This window comes from Gymnodraco acuticeps, unplaced genomic scaffold, assembly GCF_902827175.1.
Source record: "Gymnodraco acuticeps unplaced genomic scaffold, fGymAcu1.1, whole genome shotgun sequence".
Classification (NCBI taxonomy): Eukaryota; Metazoa; Chordata; class Actinopteri; order Perciformes; family Bathydraconidae; genus Gymnodraco; species Gymnodraco acuticeps.
The window spans coordinates 24,545-36,645 of record NW_022990044.1 but is presented as its reverse complement, the minus strand read 5'-3'; positions in this window follow the sequence as shown (position 1 = coordinate 36,645).

The window sequence follows — 12,101 nt, the reverse complement described above, 5'->3', positions numbered from 1 at the left end:
AAAACTGTAGTTTTTGTCTGATATAACAATAAAAAACTATGAAATATGTTTTGCGGCTCCGGACATGAATTTGGAAAGGGAGCAAAATGGCTCTTTTGGTCAAAAAAGGTTGCAGACCCCTGGGTTAAGGCTACAGGAGAGTTTTGTAAAAAAAAAAGCCAAAGTGATCTTGATTTACTTAAGTGCAAATTTGTTGCATAATTTACTCAATTAATTGTATTAATTTATTGATGAATTTATTTAAAAAATATTGTATTTTATAAAACAGAATAGGTGATGCATATTTTAAAGACATCCCAATAAATGTTAAGGTCTTTTGAAGAGAATATTCCTGTCTTTATGTGAACTGAGCTAAACAAAGTGTTATAAGTCAAATGTAATTTGTTTACAGTAAACAAAACACAGTATTGTATTGATGTACATTAAAGTGTTTGCTTTGTAATAAAAGAAAAATATTTTAAGCTATAATAAAAAATATTGCCTGCAACAAAATGAAGTATTTTTTTTAATTTGTTTTCACAAACTTAAAAACTCTACTTAGATCTAATATAAATATGAGGTTAGTCCAAAAGGAAAAATTAAGTTGTAACAAATGTTGTGTGGTCTTCAGAATGAATCATCTTATTACTTTGTGTGAATGTAAATATATATCTTAGACCGAAGCAATATTTTTCACTTAACTCAACTTAATTTTTTTAGGTTGAAAAATCAAGTTGGAATAAACAAAAAGAATTAGCTGTAACAAATTAGCGAATTTTTTTTAAGTTAGTCCAAAGTATCCATTTTTTCAGTGCACTGAAAAAAGTGCAACGACTGTGTCATTTAATCAAAGTACATTTTTAAATTGGTCTAATTAAGAATCATGGTTTCCGTTTTTGACATGATTTTTTCCGTTTGCCCAGAAGACAGCATTTAGATGCGCAGCTCCACTGTCTTGGAATAGTCTGCAATTGAAATGGAAACTGAGCAATCTGGTGCCACTAAATGTTTTTGAAGCTCGGTTGGATGCTACTCAATCGGAAGCTGTACCTGTTCATGTGGATAGTTATGTAAATTGTAAATCCCTGTAATGATGCTGTATGATGTCCTTTTTGTTGTTCTGTTTATGTTTTTATGTTTCATGCGGAACCTACTTGAGCAGGTCTCCCTTGAAAAAGAGATCAATGATCTCAATGGGATACACCTGGATAAATTAAGGTTTGAAATGAAAAAAATGGCGAATACAGTCGCTGGTTTATTTATGTCTGTCGGCCGTTGTTGTGAGTGTGGAGTGAGCATATACAACGTTAGCTTAGCCTGGTCGACCCAATCTCCATTCAGAAAACACGCATTTTAAAAGGTGTTTCGCCTGCTGTCTTGTTTGCAGACTTGTCAAAGCATTAATTCATGGTTTTTACTAACCGGTATCAGTATGTTGTTACTTCGGCATCATTTAGAAACGTGTATTACAATTTAATCACGGTAAAATATGTTCATTTTGTTGTAGTTGTAGCTCCCTAGCCAGCGCGTCTCGTTTGAATGATGCGAGTAAACACAGCTGGCAGCCGCGGTGAAACTCGAGCGTTTATGCTACGTTCACACCGGACGCGATGCGACGTTTGGGGGCGGCGCGATTACATGTAAAGTCAATGCAGAGACACGATCAGACGCGAATTCGCTCCGACGGCGCGCATGAAGCGGTGGACGCGGCGCGAATCACGCGATTGAGGCAATTGAAGGGGGCCGCGTCAAACGCGAGAGTTCAATTTTTTCAACTCAGGCGTCAAATTCACGTGACGCGTTCTCGCGGAAGCCAATCAGCGGTGAGGATCTCAGCCTGCCGTCACTGACGTTCAACCAGAAAACATCAGCCATTAGCTGTTAGCAGTTAGCACACAGAGATCACAGCTCCTCATATCTGTTCAGAAACTGGACAAAAGTTAAACAAGAACAAACCACAGACTGTCTGTGTCATGGCGAATACAGTCGCTGGTTTATTTATGTCTGTAGGTCGTTGTTATGAGTGTGAAGTGAGCATATACAACGTTAGCTTAGCCTGGTCAACCCAATCTCCATTCAGAAAACAAGCATTCTAAAAGGTTTTTCGCCTGCCGTCTGTCTGCAGACTTGTCAAAGCATTAATTCATGGTTTTTACTAACCGGTATCAGTATGTTGTTACGTCGGCATCATTTAGAAACATGTATTACAATTTAATCACGGTAAAATATGTTCATTTTGTTGTAGTTGTAGCTCCCGAGCCAGCGCGTCTTGTTTGAATGATGCGAGTAAACACAGCTGGCAGCCGCGGTGAAACTCGAGCGACTAGAGCGATGCGATAGGAGCGTTTAGAGCGAAGCGAATATTCGCATCGCGTCCGGTGTAAACGTAGCATAACAGCTAATGGCTGATGTTTTCTGGTTGAACGTCAGTGACGTATTAGAGTCACGTTTCTGAATTGGACACTCTGAGTCAACACATCCTCACTCCCAGGTCGGCCTATGTTGACGTTATGTCAAGTCCTGTGTCGACAGTAAGGGGAATACTTACTTCCAGGTGTACAATTCTCCGTTATCCAATGAGAATGGACGCTCACATTGCCTTTAAGGGCAGCCGACACAAACGAATGCCGTGCTTCCATGAGCGTCCATAGAAGCATATGGACATCCCGGAAAGCTGAAAATGGACGTTAAGGGCCCTCCCCTTGCGTTGAAAATGGACGCTAAGGCCCCCCCCCCTTGCGTTGGAAAAAGCCGACACAGGACTTGACATAACGTCAACATAGGCCGACCTGGGAGTGAGGATGTGTTGTCTGAGTGGATGCAGTCACAGCCAATCGGAGTCTGATTCAGAGGGTTGCCTGTCAGTTCCGTTGCCTGTCAGTTGCGTTGCTATGGTTCCGTTGTTATGTGTATTGAAACGAGAGCCGGTATAATTCCACGCGCGAAAACAAAATAAAAAATGTACGTTATTTTAATGTCTTAAAAGTAGACTGAGGTATGAAGGGTTAACGTTACATCTTAAGATAATTTGTAGTCATGTTCTGTATACATACTAACATATAAGGGTATACTTAGTGTGGTTACTCCATGTTTACTAGCTATAACGTTACATCACTCTTTTTCACTTCTTACTCAGTCAGCCAGAGTGCAGATATCACTATTAGATTCACAAACCTGAAACATCATCCATTTCTTCACTGCTGGTGATGACATTGTTGTCAGCTGCTGATACTGCTGCTGCTGCAGCTTGTGGCGCATGCTTCGATGAAAATAACTTTCTAATATCCATAACTTTATAGGCTATTAGCTTAAAACTCGTCAGGCACTAGGAAGGATCACTTCTTCTTCAGGACAGGGAAAGCTACGCAGTGCGCAGGCTACTGTCCTGCAGCGGCTGCCTCTCTGGTGGACTCCGGTACTGCACATTACTCCCGAGACGTTTTTTAAAAAAAAAGCTTTTCAGAAAACATCTGGGGCTTGAGCCCAAGTAGCCACCCCCTAGCGCCACCACTGGTTACGTGAAGCCCGCAAAAGCTGCGCCGCATTTCGTGTTGATCGGGATTTATAAAGGGAAACCGGCGTAGGAAGTGCCATACACACTTTCCTCGCAATGTTTTCTGAATCGGAACATTTCTGTACCTATTTTTTGGATTTCTACTACGTAAGCAACCTTCCCACGTGAATCCTACGCACGGTGTTATAAATGAGGCCCCAGGACACTAGAGCAGTGATTCCCAAACTTTTTGTGCCCAAGGCACACCAAAGGACACCGATTGTGCAAAATAGCCCTTATAACACGTGTTATTACTCATATCATGTAAAATATCTGTAAATGTGCATAATTATTTACTAATGCCAAATAAAATGTGACAAAGACAACTATATTACTCGTGAAATATTTATTAACGAAATATTTCAGAAATTAATTTGAAACTTTATCAAATTAGGCTTAATCAAAGCAGCAACACACTCATTTAAACCAGACAGGTCACAACATTAAAAATGAGGCAAAGGAAACTCAGCAGAAATTCAGCACAGAGAACTGTCAATGCAAGGAAGCTGCATTGTCCATGGTCCTGAACTACAAATTATAAATGTAACATTTCAGCAATCAGCATTGAAACATGTGCTATTGTAAATATTTTTGCCGATTTACAAATTAGTGAGATACATGATGTGCCTGTCGGGGCGCACAGGATTTTTTAATCCTTGGTGGCACTGAGGAGAGGGCCACTCGCAAGTCCTGTTCAACAGAGAGCCGTGTATGGCAAGCCATTTGAGTATTTATTCAATTTCCTTGATATCAGACGGCAGCGGACTACACTAGTTGGCTCTTTGATTTCACTTGTTAGATATATGGTCAAACTAGTTAGGCACTCTGCTTTACTAGTTGAATAAAACATTTCACTAGTCGCTCTTTTTCAGCAACTAGTGGCACTTTTGTCCGACTAGTTAACACGTATGCCTTACTAGTGACGCCAGGAGCAGCACTAGTAGCGCCAAAGTCCCAACGTGTAAGCTTTTTGATTAACTAGTGGCCCTCTGACCGTACTAGTGACCCTAAAAGTTTTACAAGTTAACTAGTGCACTGCAAAAGCTCTGACATGTTAACTAGTCACACAAAAGAAGCACAACTAGTTAACATGTCAGAGATTTTGCAGCGCACTAGTTAACTAGTCGCACCCAGAATCACTCACTAGTTAACTAGTAAAGGCAAAATGTTCACTAGTTAACTAGTTGACGCCTCTTTTGACCTTACTAGTTAACTAGTGGGGCTCAAAATGTCTACACGTTAACTAGTGAACCCGTTGCCTTTTACTAGTTAACTAGTGAGAGAAGTTTAAATTCCACTAGTGAACTAGTGAGGCTTAAAATGTTCACTCGTAGCACTAGTGGATCCCAAATGTGCACTAGTCACACTAGTTGCACAGAATGCTAATGAGGAGGAGGGGAAAGAACGCATCGAGGTCTCCTATTGGCCCTAAGATATAGAGCGCCACCCAGCCCAAATAGTTTATTTAAAAGCTTAAATACACTGTTTTAAAATATGACCATATTTACAAAAATATAAAACAAAAGTATTTGTGTTATTATGATCATATGACTGTATATCAAATTAGGTAAGAACATTGAAGACTTTCTTAAAATTAGAAAGTTGCCTTAGGACTGCAGGCAGGAATATAGATCCTCTTTAAAACATTTTATTAAACTTCTATTTGAAAGGTGCTTGGATTAGATTAGCATTGTGATAACAGAGGGACATTATTGATGGATAGAAAGAGGAAGTAACGCTCTTCGGATCACAGCTTTGAGAGATCGCCGTGACTTCCGTAAATATTAGTCTTGGCAAATATGGAGAGGTTGTTTATCTTCATACGGATCTATCGTTACCCTGATTTTAAGATCTGTCCAGTGTTTCTGCTTTATTCATTTCATGAGCACCGCTGATAAAATGTCTCACGATCACTTCCTCTACTTTTGTGTCTCGAGTGCCGGTGTTCTCACACATAAGCATACGCACACTCGCATCAACAAAAACAAACACACGCACACACACACACACACACACACAAAGCGGAGCGAAGCAGAAACATGTATTTTTCTAGGCAAAACACACACTGACTGACTTCCCACGGACAATATGTTAACAGTAGGCATAAATACCCGACTGATGCACCTCACGTCTTCAAGACGTTGCTAAAAACACCGCAGAAGAACACCCCCTCAGGCTCTCCCTCACAGAGCTGAACTGACCAATCAGGTCCCGCCTGCTTCATTTGCATATAGAGGCTCACTAGTGAACGTGTATGGCCTTCACGTTCACTAGTGAGCCATATGAACTGCAACTAGTTAACTAGTGGATGAATATCGGTCTCCTATTGGCTCTTAAGATAGACCTCGCCCATCAATCTTCACAGAAGTTCAAACACAAACATGGGAACCGTAATATGTGATTTTCACAGAGCATGCACCCCTTAAGCCCCGCCCCCGAGCTCCCACTATCGGCTCAGTAGAATGAATGGAGACAGAAAATAAATCGAGATTCGGCTTTTAGTGCATTTTACAACTTTAAGGACTTAATGATTATAATAAGGGCTATCAAATAGTTCATACTGAAATACTGAATGAACTTTACTTTTGAAATGATTTCTCACAAAAACCTTTCTAAATTATAATAAATTATTAAAAAAGTTTTAGTCAATACGTTTTTCTGCCTAAAATAGTTGAAATTGAACGTAAACTATATGAAACACCAGATGCATGGCAATTAACCCATTTTTGCCCGCTATTTAAATTGACTTTGGTTAGTTAATACAAATATTGATATTATATATATATATAGCATATAATTGATGCAGTCTTTCTGAACACTTTTTTAAAAAAATACTGCAAATAAAGAATATTTAAAATGTTCTGCACAGATAGTGCCCTAACTTACAGCAGTTGAAAATATTTGTGGCTCTCTAGATAAAGGGCGTTGTATGGTTGCTTGTATTATCCTCAGATAGTGGTTTGTTTAAATAACTAGTGACATTTTAATAAATATTGCAAAAAAGGGCTCCAAAAAAGGCATATATATATATATATATATATATAACCTGGCCGGCTTAGCCAGTGTGTATTTCTTCAAGCACCACAAGATTCATAGTTTATAAAGTACAATTCTGGGCCATTGATTGTGTCATTTCTTCAAACACATACAGTAAAAATGCCTGTTTTTGAAGCCTTAAAATGGTGCAGGAAAAGGACTTTATATTGGGTTATACTTAAAGACAGAACTATTCAGTTAAGACAAGAGAAAAAAGGAAATACAATTTTTATAATGGGTGATTTAACATTAATGACAGACGTAATTTGAAGTCCCTGGCACTCAGACTCTAGAGGGGTCATGTTGTGATCATGGGGCATCACCCTTACAGCATCAGGACAATATCATATGGAGTCAGACACTGGAAGGGTGCTGGAGGCGTTGACTGGGACTGATGGAAGGATGAGGCTGATGAGACTGAAGAATCTGCGAGGAATGAACTAGCGGCTGAGAAATAATCATATATTAAAAGATAGCAGCTTCATAAGAAGCCAACAAGAGTGACAGAGTGTGTCAGTGTGCTGAAGGATAGACCAGCTAGCCAGACTCTAAAGACTTTCCAAGGTGTACAATTCTGCTGCCGGAGTACTGACTGGAAATATTGCTGATATCATGTCTACCATATCCTCTTAAAGTACTCTGTCCACCAATATCAGTCTCATGAAGAAAGGTTTTTTAACGCTTATTCAAAATAGCAGAGAAACATGCATTCTTGTTCTCAGGAGGGGACATTGACAGAGGATTACTGGAAAAGTACACAGTAAGTACTTCATAGTACTTGTGGGGGTAGTTTCAGTAGTACTGAGTCCAACAGGATCAATCTCACGAAGAACTAATGGCAACAAAAAAGAATTCCCTCATCAAACTTAGCAGAAGTGGCTTGATGTTGTTCTCAGCAGGGACTTTGACAGAGTATTTCTCAAACAATACACAGTAAAAGTAAATGTATTGTAAGTAGTAGGCTAACTAATACAAAGTCAAACAGTATCAATTTCATTAAGAACTAATGGTAAAATAAAATTATATTTTTTATCATTCATCAAAGACAGCAGAAAACATGCATTATGTAGCCTACTAAGGAGGGGACTCTGACAGAGGATTACTCACAAAGAACACAGGAAAAGTACTTCATTTTATTTCTGGTAGAAGTCAAACTAGAACCGAGTCCAACAGTGTCAGTTTTCTTAAGAACTTGTGGTAAAACATATTTGTATCACTCGTCAAATATAGCAGGAATGAAGAGCAGCTGATTTGGAGTTGACCGCAGTGCAGAATCACTGTATAGTTTAAATCTCCTAACAATGTTGTCCATTTTAGACAGAGGCTTATTATATTTACAGCCCTTAGTTACATCCATTTTCTGGGCTCAATATGTGTCTTGGCCGTTTTCGTTGTGATCGCTAAATTCACCTTGTTTCCCTTTGTTTATAATATTATCACCGCTTTTGTTTTGAAATCACTTCCGTGAGATTCGCCCCTCGCTCCAATGACCATTAGACCATTTAGTAAGGTAAGAAGCAAAAAGGCCTCTCAAACGCTCTTCCGTTTACGTGTTTAATAAAGAAAAACAATTGGACGGTAGATACACGGATTATCATGGCTCAAGATCCTGTTCTTGTTTAAGATTATTCTAATGTGTGTATTTAACATCCATATCACTCTTCAAAACTGAAACAACTCAAACATTTTTTTTAAAGCATTGCAGGCCTAAAGCTCCACGTCAGTGACCTATATTTTAATTTCTTCCATCAAACTTTAAAAATGGCAAACAGCATGTTTTTAAAGATGTAATCTTTTAAGAAACAAAATATTAACTTTGAACAGAAGGGTTTAAACACACGTTTTTAATGCAAATAAACTTCAACTTATATATATATATATATATATATGATATACATCATATATATATACATACATATATATGCAAGTATTGCTAATGCAATTGTTTTTTAAGTTTTTGTACATAGACTCAAATGTTTAAATTGTTTATGGAGGCATTACAATTTAAGACTGATAAATTAACACTGAAACTACTGTTTTTTTTTGCATTAAGTCATACTGGGATGTTTGCTGAAATTGATTGCATGTGGTACAGCCCTACTTAGAAAAAAAATCCACCAGCCGCCACTGCTTATAAGGCTCTTCACTCAGTTTGGACACTGACCAATCAAAATCTGGGTCCCGCCTGCTTCATTTGCATATGGCTGACTAGTTAACGTGTTGGCCATATGAACGGCAACTAGTTAACTAGTGGATACATATTGCAGCTTACATGTTAACTAGTGAAGGCAACATTTTCACTAGTGAACTAGTTGAAGCCTGTTTTGGTCTTCTAAGCTGACTAGTGAGGCTCAAAATGTGCACTAGTTAACTAGTCAGGTCCAAATTGTCCACTAGATGCACTAGTACAATTGTTTTTACCTTACTAGTTAACTAGTTACACACACTTTATCTCACTAGTTAACTAGTGAAGCCTTAGAGGAGTCACTAGTGAACTAGTGACACAGATGTTTTTCTTACTAGTTAACTAGTGGAGGGCATTTATTCTCACTAGTGAGGTTATATTATAAACATGTTAGTCTTTGACCTGACATGTTGCACATTTGTCTTACATGTAAGGCCTTTCCTTCGACTAGTTTGGCTTTTTTTGCACTAGTGAGCAACTGCATGCAACTAGTTAGCTATTGATTCAACATGTATGGCTTTTTCCAGAACTAGTGGATATTTAGAGCCCACTAGTTGTGCTTTTGTTCTCTCTAGTTCAACACAATGACTTACTAGTTGACGTGTACGTGCAACTAGTTTACTAGTGATGTGTCAACAAATGCACTAGTCAACATGTATGACTTTTAAACAATTCACTAGTTAACTAGTTGCACGTACACGTCAACTAGTAAGTCATTGTGTTGAACTAGAGAGAACAAAAGCACAACTAGTGGGCTGAAAATATCCACTAGTTCTGGAAAAAGCCATACATGTTGAATCAATAGCTAACTAGTTGCATGCAGTTGCTCACTAGTGCAAACAAAGCCAAACTAGTCGAAGGAAAGGGCTTACATGTAAGAAAAATGTGTAACATGTCAGGTCAAAGTCTAACATGTTTATGACAAAACCTGACTAGTGAGAAAAAATACCCTCCACTAGTTAACTAGTAAGAAAAACATCTGTGTCACTAGTTTACTAGTGACTCCTCTAAGGCTTCACTAGTTCACTAGTGAGCTAAAGTGTGTGTAACTAGTTAACTAGTAAGGTAAAAACAATTGTACTAGTGCATCTAGTGGACAATTTGGACCTCACTAGTTAACTAGTGCACATTTTGAGCCTCACTAGTCAGCTTAGAAGATCAAAACAGGCTTCAACTAGTTAACTAGTGAACATTTTGCCTTCACTAGTTAACGTGTAAGCTGCAATATGTATCCACTAGTTAACTAGTTGCCGTTCATATGGCCAACACGTTAACTAGTCAGCCATAGGCAAATGAAGCAGGCGGGACCCAGATTCTGATTGGTCAGTTCAGCTCTGTGAGGGAGAGCCTGAGGGGGCGTTCTTCTGCGATGTTTTTAGCAAGGTCTTGAAGACGTGAGGTGCATCAGTCGGGTATTTAGTGCCTACTGTTAACATATTGTCCGTGGGAAATCAGTCAGTGTGTGTTTTACCTAGAAATATACATGTTTCTGCTTCTGCTATATTCCGCTTTGTGTGTGTGTTTTTGTTGGTGCGAATGTGCGCACGCTTGTGTGTGAGAACACCGGCACTCGAGACACAAAAGTAGAGGGAGTGATCGTGAGACATTTTATCAGTGGTGCTCATGAAATGAATAAAGCAGAAACACTGGACAGATCTTAAAATCAGGGTAACGATAGATCCGTATGAAGATAAACAACCTCTCCATATTTGCCAAGACTAATATTTACGGAAGTCACGGCGATCTCTCAAAGCTGTGATCCGAAGAGGGTTACTTCCTCTTTCAATCCATCAATAATGTCACTCTGTTATCACAATGCCATTATAATCCAAGCACCTTTCAAATTGCAGCTTAATAAAATGTTTTAAAGAGGATCTATATTCGTGTCTGCAGTCATAAGGCAACTTTTTAATTTTAAGAAAGTCTTCAATGTTCTTACCTAATTTGATATACAATGATCATAATTACACAAATACTTTTGTTTTATATTTTTGTAAATATGGTCATATTTTAAAACAGTGTATTTAAGCTCTTAAATAAACTATTTGGGCTGGGTGGCGCTCTATATCTTAGGGCCAATAGGAGACCTCGATGCGTTCTTTCCCCTCCTCCTCATTAGCATTCTGTGCCACTAGTGCGACTAGTGCACATTTGGGATCCACTAGTGCTACTAGTGAACATTTTAAGCCTCACTAGTTCACTAGTGGAATTTAAACTTCTCTCACTAGTTAACTAGTAAAAGGCAAAGGGTTCACTAGTTAACGTGTAGACATTTTGAGCCCCACTAGTTAACTAGTAAGGTCAAAAGAGGCGTCAACTAGTTAACTAGTGAACATTTTGCCTTTACTAGTTAACTAGTGAGTGATTCTGGGTGCGACTAGTTAACTAGTGCGCTGCAAAATCTCTGACATGTTAACTAGTTGTGCTTCTTTTGTGTGACTAGTTAACATGTCAGAGCTTTTGCAGCGCACTAGTTAACTTGTAAGACTTTTAGGGTCACTAGTACGGTCAGAGGGCCACTAGTTCATCAAAAAGCTTACACGTTGGGACTTTGGCGCTACTAGTGCTGCTCCTGGCGTCACTAGTAAGGCATACGTGTTAACTAGTCGGACAAAAGTGCCACTAGTGGCTGAAAAAGAGCGACTAGTGAAATGTTTTATTCAACTAGTAAAGCAGATTGCCTGACTAGTTTGACCATATATCTAACAAGTGAAATCAAAGAGCCAACTAGTGTAGTCCGCTGCCGTCTGATATCAAGGAAATTGAATAAATACTCAAATGGCTTGCCATAGCCGTGACCTCCTGTTGTTCTTCATGTAAATCAGAGTAGAGAACGCCAACTCCAGAGATGGGGTCGTTACTAAAAAAAAAATATATATGACATATTACTTAAATAAAATAATTACACTACTTCGTTACTATCTACATAAAGTAACTCGTTACTTTACTCGCCGAGCACGTACGAACTGCGCATGCGTGAGTGGCAATAATTTTCCTTACCAGCAGGCGGCGGTAGTGTGTATTTGTCATTCAAAACAGGCAACAACCGGAAGACAGAGAAGAAGAACAGACTAAGTGATATAAACAAAAAAGCATGTGTTCTTTGCAGGTGTTTGTTGAGGTTTGACGTGGTGTTTCCAGCAGTGGATAACAGCTTCTGGCCTGGACACAGTTTGCACCTCACCGTCACATTCCTGTCTATTCTTCGGACGAACTCAAAATAATGGGCATACCTCCACCCATGGAAAGTTATCGCTGACTCAGCCATGTTTATGCAGCACTGCACGTGGAGATGTGGACGCGCAAGTCGCGCAGATTACGTACATATAAACCTACAAAGTACTGATA